This window comes from Artibeus jamaicensis, unplaced genomic scaffold (genome assembly GCF_021234435.1).
Source record: "Artibeus jamaicensis isolate MK-2021 breed Jamaican fruit bat unplaced genomic scaffold, CSHL_Jam_final contig_465, whole genome shotgun sequence".
NCBI classification, from domain to species: domain Eukaryota; kingdom Metazoa; phylum Chordata; class Mammalia; order Chiroptera; family Phyllostomidae; genus Artibeus; species Artibeus jamaicensis.
The window spans coordinates 3,547,901-3,564,745 of NW_026521843.1; the positions used below are offsets into that span (position 1 = coordinate 3,547,901).

A 16,845-nucleotide genomic window follows, 5' to 3' on the forward strand; every position below is an offset into this window, starting at 1 on the left:
AGTCCTGGGTGCCCCCCCCGCGCAGCCTGCCCCAAGATCCCGGAGGTAGCACTGTCAACTAGAGCCCCAGCCGGTCTCCCTGCTCCAGGCCCCGGGCTTTTGGCCTGCAGGAGGCGCGGGAAGGTTGGTGGTATCTGCTCCTGGGACGAACAGCAGGGGATGGGGGTGTGGGGGTAGCCAGAGAGGCCTGGCCGGTGTCCTGGGGCGACTCGGCCTCTTCCCCTTCTGGGCCATCGGAGCTGCACTTCCTGCAGAGACCTCGGGAGGCGGGGGATCTGGCGCAGGGCCGGCTCTTCTTGGGCGCCGCCTCCCGGCTTCTCCCACACCCGCGGGCCAGAGGCCAAAGGTTTCGGAGGCGGAAGCAGGACTCCCCTCACCCGAAATGCAGGCGGGGCTCGGACTGGGTTGGGGTGCGGCTCCGCCGAGAATGCGCCTAAAGGAACTAGGGCGCAGGTGTGGAAAGGTGCAGGGGTCCGGCACCAGGGGACCAGCTGGGGCGTGGCCGAAGCGAGGGCCCGGGCGGGGCTAGTATGGAGGCGTGGTTGAGGCGGGGGGGGGGGCAGGTCCACAGGAAACTTGAGCGCCCGCCTCGGGCCGCGGGCCCCGCCCCCGGCCCCCTCCGGGCCCCGCCTTCGCGGTCCCTTCCTTCCCGGGGCGGGCAGACGGGCCTCTGCGTCTGCAGGCGGCGGACGGGCGGACGGGGCTCGCTCCCTCCCTCGCTGACGGCTTCCTTTTGTTTTTCTGGACGGCGATGAACGCAGGGCCGGTGCAGCGGCTGCGGGCGCAAGGAGGCCGGCGCTCCTAGCCACCCTTCCCGGTCTGGTCTCGTCGCACTCATCCTAGGCAGCGGCCAGCGCCTGCCTCAGCGCGGCAGCGCCGAACTTGGGGATCTGGAAGCCCGCGGACTGCGTCCTCCGCTGGATCAGGTAGGGAAGGGGCGGGCTACGGGGCTGCGGGAGTGCGGGCGTGTGCCCTGGCGTCCACTGTGACCAGGCTTTCTCGGTGTGTGTGCGTGTGCGCGCGCGTACACTGCATGTGTGTGTGTGTGTGTGTGTGTGTGTGTGTGTGTGTTGGGGGGGTGCCTGTGTTTCTCTGTGTGCTGGAGTTGTGGGTAACAGGACGCTGGTGTATCCCCGGAATGGCGTGTCCTCGTGCGGATCTGTGTGTGCACATTTTGGGCTACGTTTGTGGAATCGTGTGTCAGGGACAGTTGCTGGTGGGGACTGGTGCCGGGCGGGTGTGCAGTGCGAACAGCTCTGTGTGGGGCGGGAGTGGCGGGGTGGACGTGGGCGGTCCAGCTCGATGCTCTGAGCCCTGTCCCTGCCGGCCCGTGCAGTGCAGAGCTCCGGAGCCCGCGGAGACAGCTGGGATCCCCAGGGGTTGGCGCGGGCCTCTGAGGCAGCTTGTACTAGCCCCGCCGGGAGGCAGGTCCACGCGGCCCACGTGGGTCATCTTTGCGCTCTGACCAGGGGAGGGTGCATGTCGGCCATCCGCTTCCTTCTTCCCTGGCGGAGGGGCGGCGGACAGAGCCCTGTTCCCTACTTAGGAACCCTAGTGTCTCGGGGACCTGCACTGCGACCTGGGTCAGACACTCCACCACACCCCACCTTTCTGGGTTGCAAATTGCTTCTCAACCAAATGGGGACAGTTCCTCCCTCGGGGTCTGTCGTGACAGTTAAAATGAGAACGTACTCAGATCTGGTGCGTAGTAGATGCTACGTTCATTGGGCTCTCTTTTTAAAACAAAATCTTTTCTCTTCCTTATCGCGGGTGGGGCGCTTACATTTCCCCTTCTGCTCGTGTTTTGTGCCTCTTTCATGGCCTTAACTTAACCGCGAAGCACCGAGATTCGAGAAAGTTTCAGCAGGTAGGCGCCGCCTCCTCCTGGTCGTAGCACCTCCCGACAGTGCCGCCTCGGGTGTGCAGGAACGCGCAGCACGGCTCCCGGCCAGTCTCCGGCCACGAAGGCTCCGGCGCCCGAGCAGGGGCCCTGCTTCTGGCAGCTGCCAGGGTACGGAGCCCTTTTGTTCAACAAGTGCCTAGTGCGTGCAGCTCCTGGAATCTGACAGCCATGGCATGAAAGTGGCGCTCCGGGCAGGGCCGGATCTCGGGCTCTGGGCGCATCCTGGCTGGGCCTGGTTCCCCCTGGAGGAGAGTGTTTGCCAGTACGCCAACGAGTCCTGCCTTGGGCCTCCCCTCAACCCACTCCCTTTGATTAGGCTCATGCAGGAGGCCAAAGGCCGTGTGGGATTCTGCATCCTAGTGCGACACCTTAATTTTAAAAATATTTAGTTTGGAAACCTGCTACTGGTAACATTGCACCGCACAGTGAGCGAACCCACTGCCCTGACCGCGATCCAATGCGCTCCCAGGGAGAGCTCTGCCAACAGAGCCAAGGGCTTGCTCAGACCCCGCCAGGCCATCTGGCAGCCGCCTTCTGCCAGGGCCACCGACTCCTTCCCTCCGGCTCCCCGGTTTCTTCTCCTCAGGACCCTGCCCAGTCTGAACAACAAATGACCTCTCCCCAAGGGAGCAGCCAACCTTACCACGCAGGAGACTCTCGAAATGGGGCTGGGTTGGCTGGGCAGGGGTGAGGGGAGCGTGAGGGGCTGCCTCTGGCTCCCCGCTGCGTTTCCCAGAGGCCGGTGCCCTGCTGGCGCTCTCAGGGAAGCCGGAATGCGCTGCGGGCTTTCATGGCCCAGCTGCAGAAAGCTCTGGTTTGGTTCCTGTGGTTTGTTTTCCACCTCAGCCATGATGGCGAGGTGGGAGGAAAGATATAAGCAAAGTTTTCGCCCTTCTTGATGCCAGCGGCATACCAGGATGCAGCGTGTTTCGTAAAATGACTTTATATCCTGGAAGAGAAGGGGCTTTTGAATCCTGCTCCCTTCCCCATAATCATATTCCATAGTAACATTAAAAAAAATCTGGCTTTCTTAGAAGAGAGACCAAGAGCTGGGTTATTTTCCCCCTAGCTACGGCCAGCCCTTGGTCTCCAGCAAACCGGTGTTTTGGCCGTAGCTCTATTTCTGTTTCACTTTTGAAAGGGCCTCTAATCACTGAGGTCTTGAGGTTCTATTGAATGAATAATGCGCCAGAGAGAAGGCCCAGGGGCCTCCCACTCGCAGTGGGAGGTGGGGCTGGGCTCTAGCCCTGCCTGCCCCCTTGACATTCCACTTTACGCTTTCTGTAAGGTGGGGGACAGATGTCAGCATGTGGCAGTAATTTGGGAGACTTGGCGTCGGGAATCAGATGCCCGGAAGGTCATTTGACTTGAGAAACAGAGATTTGCCCAAACTGTAGCCAACGATCCATTCATTCCCCATAGTCCCTCCTAGGGAGAGACTCTTAAGAGAAGTAACAGCTCGGACAGATTGCTGCAGAATTTATCTAAATGCCCTCTTCTGGTCAAGGGACTGTGCCAAATGAGAGCTCAGGAGGGACCAGGAGTGCCCCCCACACACACACACCTGGGTGCATTCCTACCTGGCACTACTGTGCAGTTTCATCCAGGTGAAGCAGTGGGTGCACCCCGTCCCAGGGCTGCACCCCTGCCTCCGGGGCCTCGCACACGCAGTTCTGAGGGTTGCCATTCCCGTGAAATACCATATGGAGTGCTTGGCATCCAGGCAGCCCGTCTCTCGTTACTCCTGTGGTCCTTCCCCAACACTTATTCTGAGACCTCGTCTTGCCACTCCTAAGTGATAAAGTGCCGAATTCACAGCACCCATTTACGAACCAGTGATAATCCAGGATACTCATAAGAAGCCTCAGAGTTTATTTGGCACCGAAGAGTAAGCTACTTGGCAGCTGACTTGTTACTGAGATAAGGATCAGGTTTGTATTAGAACTTAGCATTCCAGCCAGTCCTAAATCACACTTGTTTGTTGTCGGATAATGCTACCAATTTATGAGCTGCCAGCCCAGACTTGATGGAGGATTATGTGTCATTTGCTAGTTTGTAGCTCGTGATGTCATTGCGCTTGGGAAGGAGGGCACTGGAGACGCTAACCGTGCTCTCCTGGGATTGACCACTCACCACCCTCTCACTGGGTTTCTTTAGGGTTTTCATGTCCACGCGTAAGGCTGCCCCTCATGTGGCCCTTTGGGTTGAGTTCCCCACCATATAATGGGGACCATGAAGCAGGCTTAGGGGTTCTCTCAGTGCCGCTTGCCCCTTGGGAAAAAATGGTTTCTTTCAAATCACTTTCCACCAAAACAACAACAGAAAAACAGGTTGGAAGCCAATGGAAGGGGGTTTAATGTAACTAGGTAATCGATACTGTTTGGCAGGTGGACCATTTCTTAGGCACTGGTGAGCAAGGTGTAAGTCTAAGGAATTTTTTTAATCATCTGAAAAGCACAGTAAATCCTTTACGAGAGCCCTACCTTAGCTTTGTCTTTTCAAGTATAATTGAATTTCTGAGGCAGAGCTTCGTATCTCTGCACTTATGAGGCAGGGCTAACTAGACACCTTCCAAGAGATTGCAGGCTCTCTTCCTGTCGCAGCCCTTCCTTGCCTACACTGGGGCAGCAAAGGGGCCTTCTTGGCGTGCTTTTCATGCCCTTTTATAAGCCAAGTGTACCACCACACTTGCAAACCGGGGCTATGTTTTCCCGGTACGTTTCTTTGAGCATTCACTCCGAAGTGCAGCCCAGGGAGGCAGGAAGCTGGGGGGGAGGGGGGGCCCACTTGTATCAGCCCTCCTGTCTCACTGGATGGGAAGCCCAAGGAGTGAGGGCTGGGTCTCCGACCCTTGGCTGAGAACACCCGGGCTTGTTCAATGTTGACTCCGATCCTGAAGACAGGAGGAAGGCATTGGGGTGCAGGGCTCCCCGCCAGGGAGTCTTCCCCACGGCCTCCACACCCTGCTGCCCTAGCCAGAACCTTCCATTGCTCTGTGTGCCCTGGAGCAAGGGAGGTGCCCCTGTGTTAGGCTCAGTGCTGAGGGCTCAGGTGAGCGATGCAGAGCTGTCCCCACGCTCACCCCCAGCGCAGTCCCCCAGGACACAGCAGAGCAGAGCCCCGAAGTGGCCCCCCAGCTCCGAGACCCTTCTGCAACTCGCAACGCTGGGCGAATCCCATCTACTCGCTCCTTCGCCCTAGCCTGAGCTCTCAGGGGTGTTTCTGTGCTCTTGCCCCTTTTCCTGCCGCCATCTAATGAGCCCGTCCTCTGCTGCCCTGCCCCTCTTGCCCAGCCCTGCTCCTGCGCCGCCTCCTCTTCCAGGAGCGAAGCCTTCTCGCCCTTCACTGCGGTCATGCTGTCGTGTGGTCAGCGTTTGAGTAGGTTTTGTCACCTCACTCAACACCCCTGCCACCTCCCCCTTACCCCCGTCCCCGTTCCATTCTCTTCCTCAGTAAGTAGAGCGGCCGTGTACCTTTTCCTTGGAAAGCTGGGCCCTGGCCTCCCCGCTGCTCAGGTGGGGCTGGCCCGTCCAGCCCGGCAGGTGCTGCAGGGGGTAGGGAGGAGGCCCGCTCCCCCGCTAGGGCCAGGGCCTCCTGGAAGGCCGTAGCCACACCGACACCGGGGACGGATGCAAGTGTCTGGGAGGAGGCCAGACGAAGAAGTCTGGTGGGGAGAGAAGAAAAGCAGGCTCCCCTGCGGCCCCTGCACAGAGGGTTGGTCCTGGACCCGCCTCGGCCCCTCACCTGAGGTCGGAGGCAGTGTCCAGCCGCATCGGGCTCCTCATATGGCTGCAGTAAACCGTGGTGGCTGCTATTGGTTATTTAAATGTTTTTGGTTTTTTTTTTATGGGGAAGTGAAGCAGCATGTCCTCTGTTCCTAAGCATTTCTTTTCAAACTCAGGGAATTTTAGGCATGTTTTGACCCAGACTGTAGTAGCAAGGCATCTGATGTGAGAGTCTGTGAATGTGTGTGTGAAGGCCTGGACGGGAGCCAGGGAGGGGCACCACCTGGAGTCTGGGAGCTGCTGGTTTGGGCTGTCACAGCTCATGTCTTCTGAAGAGCATCTCTCAGGGTCCTTGACGAAGCTGCGGTGACCCTGAACTTGGGGGGAGCACAAAATAAGGAGGCCCAGACCCCTCATCCCCCCACCCTCCCCAAGCGCTTAGGAGGCGTTTATCGAGTTTTGGTGTGTTCGTGCCAGCGGGCCACCAGGACTCCCGGGAAGGTCGGCAGGATTCAGGGTCTGCGCAGCGGTGTGTGATTGCAGAGGCGCCCCCCTCCCGGCGGCAAAACACTCAGGTCTCTGCTTCCTTCCTGTGGCTTCAACAGACATTTCCAGAAAATGGAGTTGACGAGAGCTCCCACCCTTCCCTGTGCCTCCCACCTTTCTCTTTGCTGTGCTCTCTAATTCATTTTTGGAGGGAAGTGAGAACCTCTCAAAATCAATTGCTAGGGTTTAAAAAAGCCGTTTTCAACATTGTACCATTTTCTGTATTTATGTGTGGGGCTGGAGAGTCGCTCCTGGCAGAGTGAGCGTGGGATGTCCAGGGGAGCCGAGGCCGGCCGTGGGCGGGCAGGACTGCAGACTTGCTCGCCCCCCTCCCTCCCCCATCTCCCTCTCCCCTCAACAAAGCGTGGGGTGGCAGTGGCAGGAACCAGACTTTATTAAAAATCCTTCCGTCGGGCAGTGCCCATCCCATGCTTGATGACGCAGCCTGGGCAGCCTGCGTCCAGGGGTGGGAGACAAAATGTGGTGGCTGCTTTGTCTTCTGTCTTCTTGATGTTTCTTCTGCCCAGTAAGTAAAGGTGGAGACAGGCCTCAGGCAGATGCCAAGGCCCAGCCTTGGCGTGTTCGATCCCTCCTTATTCTCGGGAGAGCACTCTTGCTCCCTTCTGTCTGAAGACGGGATAAAGAACTGCTGCTTTTATTGGCGTATATTCTTGGTGATGTGCTCTCACCTGACCTAAAAGTAACATGGCCGGCTGATCGTACTCAGAGCTAGCTGTCAGGTGAATGCGTATGCTTTTGGGAATTATTTTCACCACTGTTGGTGGGAGTGGGGGGAGGGGAGGTGCAGCCCAGGTGAGGAGTTCCAGGTTCTCTCTGTAAGGGACTCTAAGCAAAGGTCTGACTGTGGCCCATAGCTCCTTCCCCCTGTATCTTGTCCTGGGCCCGTTGCTGGCTTTCCAGTACAACTGCACCCTTATCTTCATCCTTATTCTCACCATCACCACCATCCTCACCCTCATCCTCACCAACCACCGTCACTGTCACCACCACCGTCAGCACCAAGTCTCTGCTTCGCTTCCCACCCTGTGGGCTGCCGCCCCCCAGAGCCGCATTTCTGCGGAATTAGCTGTTGCCGCCGGGGTGGGGGGTGGGGGGCCGGCGTACTGTGAGGGGGTCGTGAGGGGAGTCAGGACAGGAAGACCGGTTGGGTGAGGAACCTGAACGCGTGGATGATGTTACTCTGAAAGTGGCCTCGTGAGAATGGTCTGGAAGATTCTTGGAAAGTCCCAGCCGTGGTGGTTACTTTTATCTGCCAACTTGTCTGGGCTCAGGGTTGCCCAGAGAGCTGGCAAACGTTGTTTCCGGGTGTGTCCGTGAGGCATCTCAGGAAGAGATTGGCCCTTGATGCAGTGGACGGAGTACCCGAGACCACATTTACCAGTGTGGGGGCGGGGAGCATCGCCCGATCTGTTGAGGGCCTGAGCAGAACCCGAAGACGGAGGCGGGAGGACCGAGCTCTGCCCACGTGAGCCTGGACGTCTGTGCCGAGGGGCTTGCTGGGCAGACCTGCACATGCGTGGGGCAGGTCAGAGCATCAGCGCTGAGTGGCCAGGGTGTGTTGCACGTGTGTTACAACTGCAGGGCGGCGGTCTGGAAGCAGGCGAGACTGGAGGGGCTGGGGGGCTGACCGCCGTCCCATTATCGATGTCCGGCTTTCACTGGGTGTGGGTGGCTTTTTATCTCCACATATCAGGTTTCTGGTTGGTCCACAGGAGCTCAGAGCTAGATAACCTCCGTTCTGTCCGCTCAACAACTCAACGCAAACATCTGAAAAGCTGCACTTGCGTGAGAGGGCCCATCCGACCTAAAGCAGAGGGAGGATTTTCACAGCTGAGTGGACTGCAAAAAAAATGAAAAGAATGAACCTCTTAGGAAACACAGATGCTTTAGTAACTGCCGTGTTAAAGAGCGGACATCCTCATTCAGAAACTGATAACGTTGAGGAACAAATTCGTGGAGCTCGGACGAGACGGAAGGGGTAGGGGCAGAGGGCACTGCAGTGTGGGAGGTGACCTCTGGGTGTTTTATCTGCCCATCCGTCCACGCGACACCTTCTCATCATTTCCTGGGCTGGGAATGGCGCTGGTTCTAGGGCATCACCGACCGAGAAGATGGGCTGGGGGTTCAAAGGGGGCAGGTCACGGGGGCAGCTGGGAAGAAGGCTGGCAGCCGGGTTGGCTTCTGAGACTCAAGGTCCTCAGCTCTGTGTAGCAGCTGCCGGCGGTCCCTTTAAGGGGACACCAGCCCAGCGAGCCAAACCCGTGCAGAGGTTGTCAGCTCCTCACTGGGATGATGCAATTCTGCTCTTTCTGGGAGGTCTGACCGCTGGTGACCCCAGAAACTCGTGGCCTGAGCTTCCTTGTTTTGACTCCTTGGGAATTAGAGAAAAGGCAAAATGAGGGAGTATTCTTTGGATTATTTTCAGACAAAAGTATCTGTCTTTGTGCAAACTCCCAACCAGATTTCACCTCAAAGTGGTCTTTTTAATGGATTTCGAAGAATTCTTTGAAATGAGTGCATTTGTCCCAGTAGGCTGATAGGTGGTAGGTATTTGCTGAAGGAGTTGAAAATCAGCAGTACAAACATTTCTCCTAACCGGGGGGCTGAGAATCGGGGTGTAGAACTACAGAGTTTCACTTCTGTTCCGGGAGAGAAAAGGGACGGGAAGGAAATGGACCAAAGGCCTGATGTGGGTTGATTCTGATGGGATCGTGGTTTCTCTTTCCTGCTTTTTTGTGTTTTTCTACGTTCTAAATTTTCGCCATCGGGTATGTATGACTTGTGCAATTAGGAGGGGAAAAGGCTTTTTAAAAGGAACCTGAGAACACATTCCTCTGATAGCCGTGTTTGCTTTCTCTGTTTGCCCAACAAAGGCTTTTACAGTCAGACTGGCTGGAACCTGACAATCCCATACTTGGGATGATTCGAATTGACAGAAAATTGTCATCATGCATCATTAGAATTTTTTTTTGCATCATTAGAATTTGTTAATCTCATCTAAATTCACTAGTGAGTAGCTCTATTAACAGTGACATAAAGAAAAATGTCCTCTGTCGTCCGAGAAATTCCCCATTTCAGCGTGGCAGAGGCAGGGTTAAGTGTGTGGCCTAAACGGTGTTTCTTCTTTCTCAATGTGCTTGCATTGGGGCATTTTCTTTGTTTCTTGACCTGGAAGGAGCCTTTGTGGCTCGTGCCTTGTTGATTTTGGGTATTTTATTTTGTCTTTTAAAATTTCATTTATTTATTTATTTTTAAAGAGAGGGGGAGGGAGGGAGAAAGAGAGGGAGAGAAACATCAGTGTGTGGTTGCCTCTATCATAGCCCCCACAAGGGACCTGGCCTGCAACCCAGGCATGTGCCCTGATTGGGAATTGAACCAGCGACCCTTTGGTTTGCAGCCCGTGCTCAATTTGTTGAGTCACACCAGCCAGAGCTATTTATTTTTGGAGAGAGGGGAAGGGAGGGAGAAAGAGAGTGAGAGACACAGTTGCCTCTCACACGTCCCCAAGTGGGGACCTGGCCCACAACCCAGGGATGTGCCCTGACTAGCAATCAAACCAGTGACCCTTTGGTTCATAGGCTGGTACTCAATCCACTGAGCCACACCAGCCAGCGATACCTTGGGTAGTTTCATGAGGTGGCTGGATGTCCTTGTCCCAGCGGCCCCTGCTCTCATCTTTTGTCATCACCGGTGTTGACACATCACGCAGTGGCCTGATTCCAGGCGTAATCTCCTTATTGTCTGTCCTTCAGGCTGATGATTTTCACCTCCCTTTCTGAAAATAAACTCGCCTGTTCCCCATTCCTGCTCTTCCGTCCTGACCTCCTGACCCCTTGAGAGTGAGCCAGCTCCTCTTTGGCTCCAGTGAGTTGCAGGACCCTGGGGGGCTGGGGGCGGTCTGTCTCCCATTGCTGGGCTGCTTCTGCTCCCGACTTGGAGTCGATACCCGACCGACATGGAGTTGACCATTGGGTTGACCGTGGGTTGGCCCTGGGCTGCCCTGGGGTGGCCAGGGGTCGACGTGGGGCTGACAGACCAGCAGTGGCTGGTTAGCAGGGCCACCCTGGCTCTCATTAGAGCTGTTCTCGACTTGCAGTGACTTCCCTCCAAAGACTTCTTAGGCTGTTATTCCCTTCATTTTTCAGAGGTTTAATCTGAGTTCAGGATATTGAGTCAGCAGTGGAAAGGTGCTGAAAACGAGGCCAGCCATCAGAGAAATTGGCTAATATGAGAGATTAATTTCAGGGTAAATGAAGGAGAGAGATGCTCGGGGACTGGGCTGCCTCTCCGGGCCAATAAGATCGCCGTAAGATATGAAAAACCAGCGGCTGCCTTTGCTACTATGTCAGTGATGGCTTACAGTCTCTTGGATGAGAAGTTTAACCAAAAAAAAAATCACACCTTTATAGTTTGCCGTCCGTATTTATGATCTTAAGAGAGAAATATAATTGTCAGCAAAATTCCGTGCACATCTGGTGAATTATTTCAGGATCTTCATCATCTGGAAACCCCATTTGAAGAAATTAGTGCGGCTCCGGGGTTCAAAATCGTTATTTTCAGGAGCCGGGGCCTCCGGTTATCGCAGGATCCCTCTCGGAAGCCGGAAGGGAGCTGTGCCGCTGGGAGCGGGGAGGTTACCATGGAGCCTGGGTGTGCCCCTGCGGGGACCTGGGTCTCCCAGTTGTCCCAGAAAAAAATCCGCCTCCCTGTACGGGGCATATCTGAAATTAGGTGTGAGTTAAATTTTCCTAAACAAAGGTCATATGTTTGGGTTGACTTAAGATTGGTGGGTGACATAGTTTTGCCTTCTGCTCTGTTTGCTTAATTATCAGCGTAACCCGTCTTTCTTGCCAGAACACTTAACCTGCATCTGGGGAACGCCCATCCAACACGGCAAGCAGAACAAACTATTTTAATAAAGCCAGGACTGTGGCTTTCTTTAATGCCCGCGAAGTGACCACCCATGTAATGTGCAGTTACGCGGAGCACCCCCCGCCTGCTCTGGGCCCGGGTACACAGTGAGCAGGCCGGTGGGGAGCCCTGGCCTAGTGGGGCTTATGTTGTGGGTGTGACCGAGGCAACACAGCAGGACCCAAGGAGGGGCCGAGGGCTGATCCACCCCCGGCAGACGCCACCAGCTCCGCACAGGCTCAGAACTCCCCACGCTGTCCTGGGGGAGGGCGGCCCCAGGCCAGGTTGGAGGGGTGCTACACCAGCTGTTGTGTTGGATCTGTTCATCGTATTCACCGACCTTTTCCCGTAGACAGAACAGCGCTTTCCCAGCCTGCCTCTCGGACATTGATACACTAAAAACCCCGTCCGTGCCTGTTCTCGGGCCCCGCCCCGCCTAATGGTTTCCCAAGGCAGTCACTCGAGGGTTAGCTGAGCGGAAAGCTCTTTGCACCCGGGTCCTGTCAAACACCTGGCACTTCCCTTTCTCCTTTCATCCAGTTGGGTTTCAGTGGCCTCTGGCCCAGGGAGACTGGAGTGTCCGCAGTGCCAGCTGCTCAGGGTGCCGCACTGGGTGTCCCCCCTTTCTCCTGCCCTGGGCTTCTCTGCAGTCTGTTCATCAGCAAAAGCACGTCCACTCTTTTCCCTCCTTTCTGCTGTTTGTCACAGGCAAAGGTCTCTGCCGGGCGGCTGTGCTACACAGGCTTGCTGAGTGGTGGGGACCCGAGCGGGCTCCTTACAGCGTGAAGGGGTTGCACGGGGGGTGCAGAGCAGGGTTGCTGGCTGTGCCGGATGTTGGCAGCATGAGAAGGGGGACAGACCCCAGCCTTTGTGCGCACCGTGACCCAATAGGCGGGCTTGGCCTTCTCCCTGCAGAGGAGGAGAGCTCCTCTTAGTGCTGGACTGATGGACTTACTGTCTGGTGGACAGAAGCAGATCATTTTTGCTAGAGGAAGAAGGCACCACAGTGGCCGTTGTCCCTGTCCTGCCCCCTTACCAGGGGACCACCATCACCTTCTCTGTGCAGGTCCCTGGGGTCTGCCTGGATACCGCCCTGGTGCATCTGCTTCCCTGTCTGTCAGGTGAGGATCACAAACCCTGCCTCCGGGACTTCTGTGCAGCAGCCCCCTGACCTCCCGCAGACCCTGAGATGCTGTGGAAATGTTAAGGACCAGCACCGGCCCCAGCAGCCTGGGCGGCCCGGGAACAGGCTGCTCGGATTAAAAACACCTGTTCAGATGCAGCCAGCTTGGCTCAGATCCAAGCATGTACTGAGCAAGCAGCTCCCCTAAACTGCCTCCTGGATTACTGCCTGTGTTGTGGTCACCTCTGCCAGGACCTGAGGGTCAGGGGGTGGGGAAGGGTGGGGACTTGGGGTGCAAGACTGTCAGGGACTAACTTGTCCACATCTGAGTGTGCCCAGCTAAGGGGGCTGGTCCTAGAAGGCAGTGTACGCCCCATGGTGGGCCCTGGGTTTGGGTAACGTGGGAAAGAGAACTCCTCGCGGTCCTCGGTGCCATACTTTGGGGAGAGGGACGTGTGCTAGCCCATCTGGTCCCCTGCCCCTCCCCAGATCGCCCTCACTCTCCCAGCCTTGCCCAGAGACCGCCTCCACCAAGATGCCTCCTGGGCCTGCTCGGCCACCTGCTTTTCCTGGTGCACTGCTGCCCAGGCTCCCAAACGTGGCTCTTGTCTTTCCTCCCTGCCGGGGGCAGGGACTGTGCATTGAATAGTCTCTGATCAGTCAGAGACTGGGCCTGGAAAGGGAATCCCCAGGTGGCAGAGCTGCTGTCTGTCATTCATTCATTCATTCATTCACTCACTCCCTCACTCACTCACTCACCCACAGAGCTCTCCTCCGTGCCGCTCTGTGCTAAGAATGATCCAGGCAGAAGTCCTGCTGTCTCCACAGTTGGGAGCAACGGACAGTAAACTCAGGGCCTCGGTGATGTAGGGACAATGTAGTAAGACCTAGAAGGTGTAAGACTGTGGAAAAAGTAAACTGGAGAGGGGGTAGAGGTATTAGATAGGGGTGGGTGAGTGTGGAACACTGACAAGGGTGGTCAGAGAAAGCCTTGTGGGACAGTGACATTTGAGCGAAGTCTGGAAAGAAATTAGGCAGTTGCTCCGAGGAAGCTGGGCAGGGGGACAGCAGGCCCGGGGGACAGCAAGTCGAGGGCCCCTCCACTCTGAGGCTGGGTGACCGAAGGCTTCACCCTCCAGCCAGGAGAGCCCAGTGAGTTCCAGACTGTTGGCATGCTCTCCTGTCCAAGCTCCCTTCTCGAAGAAAAAGCCCAAGTCCCAAGACAGAAGGCTTGAGGCCCATTCATCTTCCACCTGCCTGGAAAGCAGATGAGATTTCTGGAAGTAGGGCAGCCAGCCTGTGACCGCGAGGCTGAAAGTCACAAGGGGAGGACGGTGGAGCTGGAGGAGACTGGGTTTCTGATGGCGTTCTTGAACCGCTGCCCAGGCTGGGGCACAGAGGAAACCCCGTCGTGTCTCCGCCACTCTTGTTGGGTCTTACGTTGATGGAACACCCAAACCAAGTTTACCCCGTGTCCCCCAGCCGCCGTGACTTGCCCACGGCCTACCCCCACACACGGGCAAGCCCGGCAGAGGGTGCGGCCCCTTTTCAGCTTTCCTTTCCCTCCGCCCCATCTTGTTGGCCTCCCTGACCATGGAGATCGAGATGCTGGACAGACCCGTCTCTCTGCCCTCACCTGCGCTACACGTGCTGTCACCTGCCTGCGTTATTGTCGGTCTCAGAGACTGCAGCCCCCTGCCCCCAGGCCCATTCCTCACACACACCTGGCAGGAGGCTCTCGCCGCACCGCACCCCTCAGCGCTGTCAACCCTGGCCTGCAAGGACAAAGTCCAGTGCCGAGCTGGGCCCGGAGGGCTCTCCGTGCCGCCCTCCCTTATCAACCCCTCCCTTGTCACCCCCCACGCCCACATCCGGAACTGCGCTGATTGGCACTCCTGGGCCTTTGCACGGGCTGGTCCTTCTGCTGGGAATCGCCTCCCCCACGCCTGGTGCGCGTCAGTCTGTCTTTCCAGAAGTGGGCGGGGCTTCTGCCGGTTGATCCCTTTTCCCTGCCCGTGTCCTGTGCACCTGTACTTGACCGTCAGAGTTATTGCACCTCTCAGGGGGAATGGCTTTAAAAAAATACACCTGTCTTCCCCGTGAGCGGAGACCAAACATGCCCGTGTGTCCGTCCCACACCGGCTTTGCCTCAGGACTGTAACTGGCCCCGGCAGGGGTGGGAATTCGGTGGGACTGTGGGTGGCGAGCAAGGCGGGACAGGCATTGGTTCCCCGGGAGGCCCCTCCCCTCCCACGGGCACCCCTCACCCTCACCGGATAAGGGTACCGCCCCTCACAACGAAAACGGTAAAAACTCACATACCTGGGGCGCTACTGCCGCACGCACCTTAGCTCAGGTAGGAGAACTAGCCCACGTTTATTCATTCGACACAGCGCTCCTGAGCGCCCGCTCCCTGCCAGGGTTGCTTCTGCGTGCCCACTTCACACGCCTCAAGCTAACAGCCCACGCCACTCCAGTCTTTAATTTTAAAATGGGATGACCAACAAAGTCTGAACCACGACTCTCGACATGCAGAAGGGCCCGCTGTCCTCTCAGGAAAAAAAGAAGCAAAACACACTCCCAGAAAATCAGTGACGAATTTTTCCAAACACGGACATTTTAAATTATTAACTTTCGTCTTGCTGTTTTAAGGGTCCCGCTCTCTAGTAACCCACCCTGTTGTTATGTAAAAGCCAATTAAAGTGAGTTAAATGCAAATACTGTTTCATTGTAATGTTGATTTTGAGAACTGGATCAATTCAAGGTTGTGGAAATGCCAAAGTTGTTAAGACTTCGGTTGCCACGACGACGGCGCTATCTGCGAGTGGTCTGTTATGCAGAAATTCCTCCTGGGCCTGGCCCGGCTTCGCTGCCTTTCTCCGGCAGTGGGTGGGATTCTCTGGAGTCTGGTCTGGGTGCTGAAGAGTCAGAGTCGCTGACCTCCCTGCCTCGGTTTCCTCGCCTCTGGGAGGGCCACCCTGCCACTGTGAGTGGGACAGAGCCCTCCACCCCTTCTCAGAAACCTCCACCCCGAGTTTTGGAGGTTGCCGATGGGCCTGCCTGGTGGCAGCCCATCGTCTCAGCTGACCTCTGATGAAGATGTTCTGTATCACCCTGGCTAATGAGCAGTGACTAACAGCCCAGCAGGTTTGTTTTGTTTGGGGGTGTGTGTAGGGGTCTGTTAGGTGAAACTCTGAGTGCCTTTAACTCTGTAGCTGCCATCACCACCTGTGCTCAGGTTCTTCCTGGGGCCATAACTGTCTTACAGCTGAGGACACTGGATTTCAGACTGCCACCAGCCAAGGTCTCGGATGCAAAGGCGGTCACCCCAGGACTGCTGCAGGCCCCTGAGTGCCAGGCTGGGGTGGCTTTCCCTGCACCCTCTTCCTTGTAGGCAGACCTGCCGCCCCCCACCCCGCGCTAGTGCCCGGCTGACCAGGCCCGGGTTTCTAGCGCCAGGTCCAGCGCTCTCCTGGGACGTTTCTCCCAGGACATCCCTGCGGAGAAGCATCCTGCCCCAGTACAGGGTCCAGGAGGTCGAGAGCTGGAACTGCAAGAGTCTGGTTTGTGTCTGCTCTTCCAGGTGATGGGAGGGCGGGGGACTGTCTGCTCAGGTGCCACCTGGTGGCCTGGGTCCTGCTGAATTGCTAATTGGTGCCTGTAGGGGGGCTGCACTTGGGGTCCTCGCTGCTTGAGACCCGCCCTTTGGGAGGCAGGGGTTGGGCTGTGATGAGGCAGTGGGGGGCGTTGCCCTGACCTTTAACCTGCTGCAGAACACCCTGAGTGTGCACCCAAACCAGAGGCCCAGGAGAGCGCCGAGCACTGAGATCGAAGGCTGGGTGTTTGCCAGGGGCCATCATTTGACCTCTCTGAGGTGGCAGGGCTCGGTCTCGGAACCGTCACCTACTCCGTGCTCACTGAATGTATCCTGCACGGGGACACCCAGAGGGTGGCGGTTTGCACTGGAGGATGGTCACTGTCGGGGTGTAAAGGGTGTCACCTCAGCCACATTCTCCAGGGTGGCTTTGAAAGTAAGGGGTCAGGAGTGAGTGCAGGCAGGTGGGGGGGGGGACGTCAGTTCCAGTGTGTGTTAGAGGCTGCTGGCCTATCCTCCTCATCCTCAGACGCTTAAGCAGTGGGTGGTGGTGGTCCGGGTCGGATGGTGTTGGCTGGACCCTGGGGCCGAGAATTAGCAGGTAGGTGCTGCCCTTCAGTCCCGTGTGAAGAGAGGTGAGGCCGCCGCAGGGGACTCAAAGCCAGGGGCAGGGAGAGGACGGGCCGAGCCTGCTCGAGGGGCTCACAGCCCTTCCCGCAGGGGCTCCCACTCGGACGTGAGCCATGTGGCCTCTCCCTTTGGGGACAACTGGGGCAGTGTCACTTGACACAGATTTGGTCATTTATAGAGCACTTGCCCCGCCCCCTCCGCATGCACTGTGAAATTGGCTGGTGCCGGCAGCCAGATGCTCCAGGCTCCCAGCCTGGGCCGTGGGCCACCGTGGCCTTTTGCCCCGTGTCCATCCTTCGTTCCAGCTGGGTTGGACTGCTGCCACCCCCCAGACACATTGGGCGTTTTCATCATCTCAGCTGTCCCTTCGGCTCAGCCCCAGGCATCAGCA

General features: G+C 57.1%; 1 protein-coding gene across 2 annotated transcripts in view; it reads left to right on the forward strand.

The window, feature by feature from the left end:
* The first annotated feature begins 636 nt into the window (after window positions 1-636).
* The window catches only part of HPCAL1 (hippocalcin like 1), a 79,224-nt gene continuing 63,015 nt past the window's right edge, over window positions 637-16,845 (forward strand). Inside the window, exon 1 of one of the 2 annotated variants that reach the window (XM_037151749.2) lies at window positions 637-926. The gene's annotated coding sequence lies outside the window, so the exon portion shown is untranslated. The remainder of the gene's footprint in view (window positions 927-16,845) is intronic. The other variant, XM_037151747.2, reaches the window with a different exon arrangement.